General features: G+C 37.8%; 1 long non-coding RNA gene across 1 annotated transcript in view; it reads right to left on the bottom strand.

The window, feature by feature from the left end:
- Positions 1 to 2,225: 2,225 nt before the first annotated feature.
- The window catches only part of LOC104520723 (uncharacterized), a 20,052-nt gene continuing 7,401 nt past the window's right edge, over positions 2,226 to 14,876 (bottom strand). Inside the window, exons 3-4 of the long non-coding RNA XR_727971.1 lie at positions 7,917 to 7,994; positions 2,226 to 3,907 (exon numbers count right to left, since the gene is read on the bottom strand). This is a non-coding gene — a long non-coding RNA (uncharacterized LOC104520723). The remainder of the gene's footprint in view (positions 3,908 to 7,916; positions 7,995 to 14,876) is intronic.

Here is a 14,876-nt window from a genome sequence, read left to right as displayed (position 1 = left end):
CACCTCTCTAGATCAGCTTTTATGCTGCTGGTTCTCAGATCCAGCTCAAGGTCTTTTTGTACCATAGACAAAACTAAATGTCGCTGCCCCAAGGGTGAGAATAGTAGATCTTCTTTCACCTTTGTGCTTGATGTAGCTAAATTTGGTTGTGCCATGGCTCTGTTGAGCATAAAGCTGGGAGAGACTCCTGGCCTCCTGCCCCAGCTCCCCAAACCCAAGCCCTGATTTAGGGGTGCAAAGCACACTGCTCACCCCAACCCCTTGTTTGCGTGAGGGGGTATTGCATTGTATTTTGCCCTGGTGAGGCCACATCTGGAATATTGTGTCCAGTTCTGGGCCCCACAGTTCAAGGAGGACAGGGAACTGCTTGAGAGAGTCCAGCACAGAGCCACCAAGATGATGAAGGGAGTGGAGCATCTCCCTGATGAGGAAAGGCTGAGGGAGCTGGGTCTCTTTAGCTTGGAGAAGAGGAGACTGAGGGGTGACCTCATTAATGTTTATAAATATGTAAAGAGTGAGTATCATGAGGATGGATCCAGGCTCTTCTCATTGATGCCCAATGGTAGGACAAGGAGCAATGGGTGTAAGCTGGAACACAGGAGGTTCCGCTTAAACTTGAGAAGAAACTTCTTTACGGTGATGGTGACGGAGCACTGGAACAGGCTGCCCAGGGAGGTTGTGGAGTCTCCTTCTCTGGAGACATTCAAAACCCACCTGGACACCTTCCTGTGTGATCTCATTTAGGTTCCTGCTCCGGCAGAGGGATTGGACTAGATGATCTTTCGAGGTCCCTTCCAATCCCAAACATTCTGTGATTCTGTGATTCTGTGTGATTTAGGAAGACTCTGTTATAATGTATATGAAATAATCTGTGGCAAATTTCAGTCTCTAGAACATTACCATATTAAAAGTTGTTTTATATAGTAAGGTATCCTTTGTGTTTATTATTAACAAAAAGACCTGTTATTTGTGGTATTTAAGAATGACTTTTCAGTTGTTGTAGTTTGATCAAAAACCCTAATCCACAGACACTTGCGTCTTTGTTAAAAGCGGCACACTGCTGTGGAGATTAAAAACCAGTGCCAAAGGTAAAGCAATCACTATTTCAGCAGCTCCAAAGGAGTTTGCAACTCTTTGAAATATTTCATCTTTAAAAGTTTTTCTTGTGTAGCAAATCTAAATATTGCTAACAATAGAATTGGGATTTAAGGCCTTTTAATCCCCTTCCATATCTCTTTCAGAAATGGTTCGCCTCCTTCCCAAAGCAAATGGACCACAGATTAAAAAATAAGATATATTAATCAATTAATTATTGTTCTAATTCCATTAACCTTTTCTCATAATTTACATATATATAGATAGATAGGTAGATAGATGTGTATAAACATAATGTCTATATGTATATACCACAGATAGGTAAGATAAAACTCCTTTCTGAGAGTTATCTCTAGCCCAAATACACTGCTGCCTGTTGTGTTTCCTACGGTGAGATCAGTGGCCATTTGGATCAGGGACTGTGTGTGCATGGTCAGTTTTCTGCGTCACAGCCTAAGTCATCAAACCAAATTCAACCCCTGTGTAAATTCACTCAGTGGGATAGAGAGTCAGGGCATATAGAGTTGCACTCATTTGGTCTCCTGACTGGAAAATTTCAGGGACGGACGTACATCTGGTATTAATTGGTAGATCACTGCCTGTGTTTTTCAAAATATGCTACCCTATCTGTTTTCTATGCTAAAATGAAACCAATATATGTTCTAAAACTTACAAATGTGGGTATTACTTTTTCCCCCATTAAAAGTGTTTTTAAAGAGAGAACTGTGTCAGCATTCTTTTAAACTATGTTACACACACTAGGAAAACAGCCTTTTAATTCAGTTTATCAGAGGCAGAAAATGAAATATATTTTTTTTTGCCATGCACAACCCCACAGTCTCTTCCTGGGATTACTAAAAATGGCATTAAGTCCCACATCTGACCCAGCCACTCAGCAGTCTTGAAAGCAAAGTATATGATGAACTTTGTCCAGCAGCTATTATATCCCAGATCCAGGTCTGGCATTTAGGTTATCTTAATAACTATTGTTTAGCAGACAACAAAAGGAATAACCTTTTACTTCACCAGATATTCCCAAAAGAAACTCAGAAGTCATGTAAAGAACAGGTGCAAACAAACAGAAAAGGAGCCCTCCCCTTATTGTACTAAGGAAACAGAGACATCACAGCTACCCTTAAAGCTTGCATATTTATTGAACAAATCCTACTAAAATAGCTAAAATACATTGGGTACTTGTAGTGCATTATTAAAGATCACATTGTTACAAAAGCCTGCGTTTTCAGCAGTACACAACTGCAACTATACATAAATGCCACAACTGCTGAATACTACTTCTTGCTCTATATACAGCACAGTAGACGTATCCAATCTATTGGAAAATAAAATGTACAAGAAAAAGGATACAGAAGGTGGGGAAAGGAATCTAGGAAGTGCAGTGCATGCATTGGTATTTAACAGTCAGAAGCTAAAACAGTTCAGAACAAGGCCTGCCCTGTAAAAGGAAGAGCTAAAAGACAGAGTTATATAAAAAATTAAGGTGGGCTTTCAGACTGTGTCTAACACAACAACACTCCATGAGTAGATGATACTGTTTAGTTTTGTGTTTTGTGTTGTTTTGTATTGATAGTAGTCTGGGAGCAAGAACAAAAATGTAAAGTCCACATGTTGACAGTGCCGTGGAAATGTACTCTTCCCCTTTAGGACTTCTCCTCCCAGAAATTAGCTGTGTTTTTCTTACTATATCCCCTATTTTATGGATTTGAAGAGGACATTAAAACTTGTCCCTTCTTTAAAAAAATGCTTTAAAAAAAAGACAAAAATAAAAAGAGGTTTTGAGAGGTTGGTGGAAAATTATTGCTCGTGTTTCTCCATTAGGTGGATAGGAGTCAGAAAGGAGATTTTACGTAAATTACAGTTTTGTGATTGCTCCCACTATAACTGCATGTTTGTGAATGGACCCTGATAGGGAATCAGTTCCTCACTTGTACACTATAAGTAGTTACTCACCTACAGCACTGAATAAGAAAGCCACACTGAAGACACAAGTAAACAATCAGTCCAGTCTAAAGAACAACATTCAGAAAAACAAAGTACCAACACCTTCTCAGAACATGGAAATAAAAAATAACTCCATCAGAGCTACCTTGCCAAGGAGCATATTTAAAGTCCAAAATAGCACCATTCATCAGTGTCTCAAATCCCGTGGCAGCATCACGATCACTTACCACAAGGAAACCATGAGTTTCATACTACTTCTATACATCAAAAGAGTACATGGATAAAATATAGAGATATACAGACAATCAATGAAAATAAACTACTAGCCTTGTTACATCTAAATGAAAAAAAAAGGGGGACTCTCAGCCTCTGCAAGAAGCAGTTCAGGATGGTGGAAATGGAGAGAGCTGTTTACTGGTTGTGTGTGAGCAGTGGAGTTTGAGTAGTGGAAGACATTGTTGTGGTAGAACCAGGCCTGAAGGCCCACCTGTAATGTTTGTAAACATGGATTCACAGTGTGAAATTCTGAGAGCTTTCACTTGAGTCAGAATGTTAAAAACTATTTTTTATGGTACACGTTTGTCCACTGTTATTCTCTAAAGCAAGGCTCAGAGTCCCATAGTTTCTTCTTACACTTGATGATTTACACAGAAACAATTCCTGATATATGACACCATGACCTCATCAAACCCATACACCATATGTAATACAAATGGAGAAATTATGATTAAAAAGAGTAGAGGTAATCGATTTTGGCGAAATGGTGTCCATAGCCATGTACTGGAACCAGGCATGCCCCTTCCACCTCACTTTTCTTCTTGCGATTTACTTCCTTTGAGACAGGGGGACTTCCCTGCGGAGAAGAAAAAACAGTATTAGCTGTGTTTCATGAAGTTTGTTCAATGGGGTCCTCACTTTTCCTGTCCTAAAGTTTCCATGGTTCCTTAGCTTTAGTTCAGAAGTCAACATTTACTAAATATGGCTGATCAACTATAAATACTAATGCCACTAAGAGCAAAGGATTGGTTAAAAACCAGGCAAGCTTTGTAGCATCTGAGGAACACTCTTAAGCTGTGGATGGATGACTGCATCCCAGGAGCCAAAATGCAAAAAAAATTGAGCCAACAACTATCCTCCATGGCTGAACTGGGAAATTCGGACACTTGTTGCAGCTGGGGAAACCCCAACCATCCCAGCAAAGTTACAGGAGAAGAAGATATGGAGTGACAACCCTTTCTGCAGTTCACCACCAGTTGTACATCCTTACACTATTCCTCAAAATAATTTTTCTCACTCCTGCCAAACAAGCCATTTCTGTGCCCTTCATAATAGCTGGGACAGCTCAGGTTTAAAACTGCACCTGCAGTGCTGTGTGTGCAATAGTTCTGGCACATTAATATGGCTGAAAATGAGTAATTACCTGTTTTGCACACGTGAAGCACAGAAGCCAGACACAGTGTCTCAGTGTCATGAATGCAAAACTCACGGCCACAAATCGATAGATGACACCAAACTCCTTTGAAAGTGTAACCTAGTAAACAACTTGGGTAATCAAAAAAACTAATGTTAATGGTATTATCTACCAATGAATTAATTTGTTTTCTTACTTTTTTAACACCCAGGCTCCATTTTATGTCTCCACTTGGCTTTCAACATAAAAGTGTATCTTAGTCATTAAAGATCATCTTATTATTAAGAGAAACTTTTACAGCTTAGACCTCTCATCTTTTAAAAACCCTACAGCTTAAGCAGCTAGCATACACTAATAAGTGACTTTTCTATAGTATTTAACTGAAAAGAGCACTCTAAAGACACTGCAGTGTGTTACTTGTCTCTGGAGAAGTAAGGAGATGGTGTGCCATATCAGCCAGCTGCTTCAGATAGGTTTTCATTAACCATATTTAACCATTCACTGGCTGAAGCCTATACCTATTCAGCAAAGCATTTAAATACATGTTTCAGTTTAAGCCTTGGAAGGAAGCCTAAAGGTTAATCACGTACTTAAAGTACTTTCCTGATGCTATGTCACTGTTGGATCTTAAACAAAATTAATTTGTTTAGCTAGTACTATAGTGTAAGTTATGGAAAAAATCTGTAGAGTTTGTGTTTCAGAGATCAGATTTGTAAATGTGTTTTATTGCTTTTATCTCTTAGGACATGTTTGTTGCATAGGCAGATTGATTTTAGTTTGTTTAAGAAACTGAAGTTATCTTCTCCAAGTTCAATTTTTACTGATATGAGAGTTGTGAATTTCTGAATTAGGAATTAAACACATAGCAGTACCACAGCTACCAAGAAAGTCCAATTTTCATCAATTTTCCTTTCCTGGCCCTTCAAAGCCATAATTTTTGCTGGAATGTCCATATTTGCTACAATTACTTGTGCTAGGAATTAAACCACCCCACTGTCTTTATCACAGTTTACGGGATAAATTCTGCTTTTGGGTAGACGAACTGCCCCCTAGGGTTCTGCACTGCGTACAGCCAGGAGACGATTTCAGGCTGAACACAGAGTTAAATCCTTTTCTAGGGGCAAATGATGCTCCCTTTGGGGCATCAGAAATGGAGAAACTGATCAGACTTTGATTAGTTCACATGCAGAAGGCCTCTGCAAGCCAGGGAAGAAGTAGGAGTAGAAACATACCTTGCCTTTGCTAGTGCCAAACTGGGGATTTTGCAAGAGACAATTTCAGAATGAAAAAATAATGTTTAACTTTCAGTGACTGCACAAACATGTTTCTTCATAGGACTCTAGAAAATTCCATCCTTGTGATAATACTTTTGCTTTTTTGTTAACTAAATTTACTACTTGTGTATCATTACAGGATATGAGAAGACAACTAGAAAGTTACAGATGCAAAGAGGCACACCACACAGACCAAAGCTCTGGGCAAATTTCCAAGAGCATTGTGTTGGGCAGTTCCTTTTCAGCTGTGAAAACAATCTCGATCATAAGATAAAAAGTCCCATATGACTCTTCTAGGTCTGGAAAAGACCTTTAAGAAATGTATCCTTTTGTATTTTTTGGTTGCATGAAAACAAAAAAGCTTTCATCTGAAATAAAAGTCTAAAGAAATCTATTAATTTTACTTCATTCTTTCAGTATTTCAAGCTGTTTAGCACTGAGTACATAAAACTTGAGCTGAAGGACCGAGCACTTTCTATAGTTTTCTTCAGCAATTTACCCTGATTAATTTTACGAGACAGATGAAAAAATAAGATTCCAAAGACACCCAGTTTCTCTTAAGGCTGATACTCTGCTGGAAAATAGATTGCATGCAGCCAATATTCAAATTGCTTTTAAAGATCAATTGTGAAATAAAATTTTGAGGTAGTTCTAAAAACTAGTCCTTGTAAGCATATGACAAATATCTTTTGAAAAATTACATAAAGGCTAGGGAAAATGCATCGTATTTAAAAAACAGGAATCCAGCCACTTCAAAGGAAAAAAAGTCCAATATTTTTTACTAGTTGAGAAACAATTATCCCTTTTGATAAACTTTTTTTTAAGCTATGTACAGCATAAAAACATGGCTGTTCATAAATCCAATATAATGTAGCATTGTTACTAACTATGCTGCACATCGTTCACAGCTTCATTCCTGTGTTTCAGGAGCAGCTTTGTTTAATGATAAATGACAACTTACTAAAAGCTGATAACTTTAAATTTTGAATAAAAATAATCTAGTTAACACAGAGCTGATTCATAAAATTAACAAATTCATTTAATATAAATATGATCACATATAGCACAGTCATTGTGATCTGGCATTGAAATCAGCCTGCTCAGCTGAACTTTTGAAATACTTAAAATGTTAACCACAGCAGTACTGCCACATATGTTAATTTAAAGATTGGCATGCTGGCACATGAGTCTGCAAATAGCAGACCAAATAGCCTAGCAATAAATTTTAGGATTTCCTTTATAAAGAAAAAGTGTGGAAAATATACTGTTATCCAGAGGGAGTTTTGTTAACAGGGAGCTGGAGTCTAGATAATAATTGAAACTCAATCAAAACACTTTTCCATGTGCTCTCCCCTTTACTTACCTTTTTTTTTTTTCTTTTTCTTTTCTTTTTTTTTTTTTCCAGATTTTAAGTCAGTAATGAAAGGGAATATGAAAATAAAACATGTACATTCTGTACTTCCAGTAAATGTTATATTTTCCTACTCAAATTTCATATCCAGCTTCACATTTATGAAACCAGCAATGGTAACAGAACAAAATCTTATGAGTCTTGTCTGACAAGCCGCATCTTCTGCATTTATGCTGGGGTACTTCTTATCAAACTCAGATGAAAACTGACATACTTTTTATGCTTGTTACTCAAGCCAGGTAAAGCACAAGCAGAAAATTTAACAACAGAAAAATAGAAACACCACCTCCTTCCTCCTTCTGCTTTATCATTGACTTTCTTATCAGCATTATTAAGAGAGAATTGCCAAAATCAAGCATTCAAAACTCAGATACAAAGCTTGTAAAATCATGAGACAGGCCTAAGAAATGTGAGCTCTTGAAAATTAGTATGTTTTCTTTCTGTTATGTAGCCAGAAAGAATCCATGTTTTCTGCAAGTCTGAAGGCTAAAAACATCATTTTAAGATGAAAGCTGAAATCCTCAGTTAACTGCCTGGCTCAAGGAGCCAAGGCTTTAAGAAAAACAGAATACCATGAGACTTGTGATGAAATCATGAGAGCTGGCTACTCTCTCGAAGTAGTCATAAAGTAAAATCCATTGAACTTTCAGTGGGTTTGGTGTTCTGGGGGGTTTTTTGTTTGTTTGTTTGTTTGTTTGTTTTTCCCAGAAAACTTTCATCTTAGTAAAATATTTATTAGATGAAAGAAATTACATAAATAACTTACCTTTGGAAATCCCCCATCCCCATGGCTGGTTGGAAAGATTTTCTGGCTTACCCAAATTGTTAACCTTGGTTGATAAACCTGTAGTGACATAAATATATACAATTTCTTACTAACAAAGAGTGATTCATTAAATGCGATCAAATGGTGTTCATGTGACAGACTGCATTACTAAAACTGAGAATCTAATGTCAGTTGAGCTTGGCCTAGAGACCTAGCTGTGTTTTATGCTCAGTACATATTTTTCAGTACCCATGACAACAAGATCTGTCCCTAGAGTATTTCAGCCATATTGTTTACAACAATCTGCATTCAAAAGGCTTTTTTAAAAAGAGCATAGGATGGATTTTTTTAAAAATCTCTTTAACCAGTTCTGTATAAGAGGATGTCTGTACTAATAAACATATTGAGAATATTGTGAGACCACGTGCCCATTCTCTTCTGCCAGAAGTCACTGGAGAAAGAGTATTTAATGAAGGTTATTACCTTTGCTGATGACTGTGGGAGACAGGGACAACACACTTTTGATAATCCTTTCACACTGAATGGTGAACTAGAACTTACTACTTCTAAGATCATTGACACACCTATAATTCTGCATTAGCACCCTGTATTTTAGACATTAAAGGAACTGCAAAACATTATAAAAGACATATGATAAAATAGCTGGCATTAGTATTTAATGGTTAAGGTAGTGGCCTATGACTGCTATAAGAAAATATTACTGTGGAAAATGGGTAAGACCCAAAGCTAGCCACTGGCTACAGTGGGAAGCTAGAGTGAATAAATGCCAGACTAATACACCTCACTGACAGTGAATCTGAGCTGGAAACCTCCTGTGCATCAGTTTCTCAACTTCAAGTTGAAGAATAAAGCATTTCTTCATCTCGCTCTCATTAAACCTGTAGTCAGGTACAAGCTGCATACAATACTGAAGACCTTAAATTTATTTTCCTGCTGGGTCTGCTTCCTGGGCCTTTGGGGTTTTGTGAATTGAACTCTTTCTGCACAACGCCTGAATGTCAAACTGTCAAATGTTTTGAGCTGAACATTATAAATAACACCATTCAAACTTGTTTGCACTTTGGGAATCAAAACTTGCCTTGTCACTTAAATTCCTGGTGGACTAGCTTTAGTCACCTGCTTACTATTGTATTTTTATTGAAATGTGAAGAATGTTTTCATCTTTGTGGAGTTGCATTGACTATTAGTTGCCACCACTGGATTAGATGTAGCTTTGAGAAATTATCAGAAGATTGCTTGAAGCATCTTTCCAAGAGAAAACCCTGAACTGTACTGTATAAAGTAGGAAACAGGAAGGAATTTTAAAACACAGAGCCTAAGATAGTGCCTGCTCTGATACACCCTCCCATGATTTTCCACAGTACAAACCACAGTGCTTTCTACTGATTAACACATCATATTTTATTTTGTATTTTAGATTACTATGTGATCGAAGACAAGCCAGTTAAGTGCTCTGGATATCGCTGACAAAGAATAACTAACACACAGGACAGGGCACTCTGTGAATTCATCAGATAGTGTTCACATTGAATATTTAAGAGGCTTGAATAAAAGATACCATGTAACCCCTGAGCTCTCCTGTTGCTATTTCTAATAAGTTACCCATCCTGCAACTATACCTTCATTTTATTGCATAGTTGTATCCTTTGTATGAAAACTCATGATGGGAAACAGCAATAGCAGTTCAGCTCTGCCACAGGACATGCATGCTCAAACCAGCAAAGTATACAAAAATATGTATTTTCCTTTAGGAGGAAGGAATAAAGCATCAGAATACAGTATTATTTATACTGATGAATATGAGTTTCTATATTTTCCATGGCTTCTCAGATGTATTCAGGTTAGCCTATAGGCCTTATCACCTCTATTAATAATTTGATAGGAATAAAATAATAATCTGTAGTTAAATGACAAAGAAAGGATCCTCAACTTAAATTGATTTGAACTTAGAGGGGCTGCAGTTTGAGGGTGGATTTTGGGAATGGGGCAGGAAGAAAAAGGTGTGAATTGTAAAATATACTCATAACTGTGCTCCAAGGTTAAAAAACCCAACAAATTAATGAACCAAACAAACAACAAAAAAAACCCAATAAATCACACCACCAAAACCCACCACCACCACTACCAAAAAACCCTACACAAGCCCCTAGCTATCTTTCAGAGTAATTTTCTGTGGAGAAAAAACAAACAAACAAACAAATCAGTAAAGTCCTATTTTGTTACTATCTCTCCAAAACCAAATATTGTCACCAGTCCTGGTAGATAATAATCATGTGGAGCTACTCCACATGCAGTAACTCTTCTGCTATAACTGTACTAAAGTCCTGAATGGGCAACCAAGGGACTTTTAAGTGTCTGCCTTGTGAGCAATGCTGAAAGACAAAGGAATCATGGTTTGGATCCTGGCTAAGTGGAGGAAGATTCTGGTATGGAAAAAAGATGCCTGTGTAGAACAGTCCAGTCAGGACTTACTACTATCCACCAGAAGAAAAAAAAGGGAGGGGAAAGGACATCTTGCTGAGCTACATGCTTTATAAAATGCAGAAACTACTTACATGTTCAAATATACTGATAACTAAGGTGTTAGAAAAACACAGCAAGAACTTTTAGCCAATTACAGCAGCTCAAAACAACAGATACTAATGTTGCAAAATGAGCTATAGAGAAAAAGTGCAAAGCAATTCTCCATCACAGAGTAGGATGTAAGGTTTACAACATTCCAGCTGTTAGCATTACGCAAACACTTCTAAATAAATGCTTCCATTGATACACACCATATTTTCATTTCTTAGTTCTTCCTGTTTGACTATTATGTGAGTACAGGCTTAGCTTAAATAACCAAAGTATCGGGTTTCAGAAGAGAATTACTGAATTTTAGGATGGACTAAAACCTAAAGTTACTGCAAATCTATACAACGCATAAGAGTGGCATGCTGACTCAAACTGATAGCCTCAGTATTTGTTAATCATCAGGTAAAAATCAAGTAAACTTCATCTATAAATTATCAGAGCGGATGACCCCCAAACATCTGACTAGCACCATTACTACCCTTGGAAGCCTGCCTTACCAGCAGAACATGTGATACACAAAACCATTCACTCCCACTTTGAGAAGTCAGGGGCAAAAAACCCACTTATCTACAAAGTGCTGTCTGAAAGACTGTTCTACAGCAACAAACAACTCTGCCATGTGCTTCTCAATCCCTCAAATGCCTCCTACTGCAGTAAAAAGTTCTCACTGTAACCAACAGCCCACCATCACAATGCAGATGCATAAATTGAAAATCTTAACTGCACCACTGCTTGAACACCAACTAAATAATCTGTTAAAAAAACTAATTCATTTTAAACAAAACTGGAAGGAAATCTTATGCTAGGATCAAGGTATTTACTTCAATGCAAGTGGTAAACTAAGGCTCCCATATTTTTAAACTGTGAGGGCAACCTTAGGAAAGCATATAATGTCAATGTCCACCATGTCCCAAACCTAGTACAGGATTTAATACATACAGCAACTGTCAGCTGAATCATTGCTGCTTCATAAGAGTTTAGCTGGGTGACAGTCTGCTATCAATCAGCTTTGTCTTCTGAATCTTCTGGAGAGGGCAATGACAGGGCTACGTTACTTGTATTTCAAAGAGTCAGTGAAGTTTTGATGAACCTTTGTATTTAAGAAGCTGTACTCACGATCAAATGGGATGCTGCTGTTGCAATAGGCTGAAAACAAGCTCAGTGAGGAAGATTTCCTTATTGAAACATCAGAAATCACAACTTGCCCAAGTTAAAATGCAACTTAATTACCTTAGCTTAATTATTTAAAAACACTGTGAATATGTTTTTCAGCAGGTGTGAGGCCTGACAATTCTGTGAACTTGATCACTTTTTTTTGCATGGCTCTGCATCACAGGCCTGAGGCTTTGGTTGAGGTACAGCAACAGTTATCCCCAGTAACCTGTCTTCTTATTTTCAGTATACTGTCAGGGCAGCAGGTTTTTCTATCAGTCCTGCTTTCCACATCAGTGCCATGAACGTTCAGAAATCACTAGGGTGGGCGGGGGGAGTGGGGTGGGAAGGGAGGAGGGGCAATAATTTACAGTCATTGCACTTGGTTAATTCCACACAGCAGATAAAGGTAGATAAATGGTTTGAGACAACTGTGAAGAATTACACAACCATTCTCCTCCTGCCTGGGATTGCTCCAAGTGTCCCACCTTTTTGGTGAAACTTTATCTGCCATTACAGTAAGAATTAATACATGGCAGATATACATCATAATATATCAGCAGAACATGGCAAGACAATTGCACATCTGAAGTTGCCTTTGACTTCTGTGCATCAGCTGCTGCTTTTTATTCCTCCCTATCTGATGACTCAAATTCACAATGACATAGATGAAAAAGCCTAAACGAGACAAGTATGCCTTTCCTTGCATCCTCCTCTCTACACTGCACATGAATTAGCAAGTTTATTCATTAGGGGGTTTTTTGCAGTCCTTGTTCATCACTTCTTCAATTTCTGTCAGTTTCACAGAATAGGATGTCATCTGCTCCTTCCCTGTACAATATAAGGAAGCGACCTTGGAAGTAGCTTTTCTAGATTTTAAGTACAAATCTTCTCATATAAACCCATCTTCATCCATTGTTTCTTTCACTGTTCTTAAAACTTCTATTCTCCAGGTTAAATGGAAGTCTCTGCTCCTACGTAGTCTCCTGCCTTGGCTTATCTGTGTCAGCTTCTTCAAATAATTCACTCCTGTCCTCATCCGTATTATATAGGTTGCATCTTTTATATATGTACTTACAGAATCCTAGGACGTATATAAGGATATCAACTGAATGATTGCAAAATTTGCTGAAACATGCTTTTAAGACTAATGGGCTCTACTGCTGCAGAGACCCTTGCTGCAGGAAAGGATGCTGGTAGATTCTAGCACTCAAAGCAGGCACATCTTTCCAAGACATCTTTTACATGACTACTGGCCTCTAAAACTGAGCGAGTATGGTGTTGAGGAGGGGGAAAACACAAACAAATCTAGCTTGAGTATATAGTCAGCACACTCTCAACACATTTTTTAGCTATTAAGTACCCTTAACAGAAACTTTAGCTGTCTTCTGGCATACATGATGAAGTTAGTTATAGAAAACACTTTCTTTTTGCCTGGAGAGGAATCCTCCCCACACCACCTGAGTAATACAATTTTTAGGCAGAGAGATCAATTTGCACTTTTGTGCACTAGTCAAGATGAATCTAGTTTGTGTGCTACAAGTGCTCTCATGCTGCTTTTTTTACTTCATTAATATGCAAAAACCATTGCAAAGCTTTGTTAATATTTACCACACATACGAAGAGTAAGAGAGAATGAAATCAAGTGGTACATTGTGAATGCAGTCATAAATGCTCATCCAACTTCTGACTGAATTAATAAATTCAGCAAAGATATTCATTACCAGAGCATCAAAGTCCTTGAAAGGAAAAGAAATGCAATTATTCCAGAACAATATAAGAAACAAACGTATATTATGTGGAAAGTTCTATTAATCAGTGAAAGGGCTGCAAACTACTTTATTCCAACAGTACATTTCTGTGCATGGGCTCTGAAACTGTAAAACATTACAGAAACAAAATATCCAAATGAGCCCTCCAGAAAACCAAACTCAAACCCCTGCGTAACCCAGCACCTTTTCCATTCCATTTTGTTTGCTTCTGCACTACTATGGTAGCTTTTGTTATTTTACTTAATATGTACACACAGAAAAACAACAGTAACAAGTCTGAGAATTAAAATAGCATTTGAGTTTTCAGTTACATAAGAATTTATAATATGCTTTTCAAGTGCAATAAGGTAATGAGAAGTTTAATTAGTAACCACTTGTATCTACACCTAATGGTAACTGCAGAAGCAACAGTGAACATACAGCATGGCAGCAAAACTCAGGACCGAAGGTTCCACAGTTAAATTCTTCAGTAGTTTCATACCCGACACTGACAAATTACTGGAGCAACAGAAGAGGAAGGAAAGCAGCATGGTCACAGGCTGACCAAACAGTCCATTTAGCCCAGTCTCCTCTCTCCATCACATTTTGATCTTAAGGGAAAAGACCAGCAAGAACAGTGGCCAGTAGGGGAATCCTAATCCTCAAGGAAGAATAAGAACAGGGATGGCCCAGAATAATGCTTCTCATGTATGCTCTCCCAGTTTCCTCCTTCCAGTTTTGGGCTATACAAATGTATACACCAAGCTGAATCCCAAAACATGTTTCATTTTTAAAATTTCCTGTAAATTTTCTAACTTGAATACTAAATACTGCAACTTACAAAAGGCTTAATACACTGCTTTGGATGAAAACTGTTTTGATTATTTGTTTGTTTAATTTTGTCTAAATTTCTCACACATACCAGAAGAATGACAAGAAATCCAACAAGTGATGTTGTTCTCCAAGTGATGGAAACCTCACTGCCTCTGCTGACTGCTTTCCTGCAGACCCCAGCCATGCAAGCCTTTCCCCTCATGAGAGAACATCCTCTTACCCAGCCAGAATATTTCAGGCAAGTATTAAAATCCCCAGTGGTACTCTTGGAAGTGGACGATGGAACCACATTGCACAGCCAGCACTTACCTCAGTAAAAGAGATGTAATGACCACAGCTGATGATATTGTAACAGGTGTTTGAAAGCATTATGGTACATTCACCTGCAGTCACCATATTACCAGCATCTAGTATAATTTCATGTAGCTTAACTGCTATGCCAAACACAAAACCACAAATTGTACCATGTAGGTTCTGTAGGCTGAAAGTAATAAAATATCTGTCCATTCTGGGACTCATCTATTGAGGAGACACACAGGAAAATAACTTTTCCTGCCAAGTACTATTTCTGGGTTTTGTCCATATTGCCTTATACAATTACTTAGCTGAGAAATTAAGGAAAGGATATTCA

Source organism: Antrostomus carolinensis, unplaced genomic scaffold, assembly GCF_000700745.2.
Source record: "Antrostomus carolinensis isolate BGI_N321 unplaced genomic scaffold, ASM70074v2 scaffold1312, whole genome shotgun sequence".
In the NCBI taxonomy this organism is placed as follows: domain Eukaryota; kingdom Metazoa; phylum Chordata; class Aves; order Caprimulgiformes; family Caprimulgidae; genus Antrostomus; species Antrostomus carolinensis.
The sequence above is the reverse complement of the archived record's forward strand: the minus strand, read 5'-3'. Positions and strand labels throughout refer to the sequence as shown.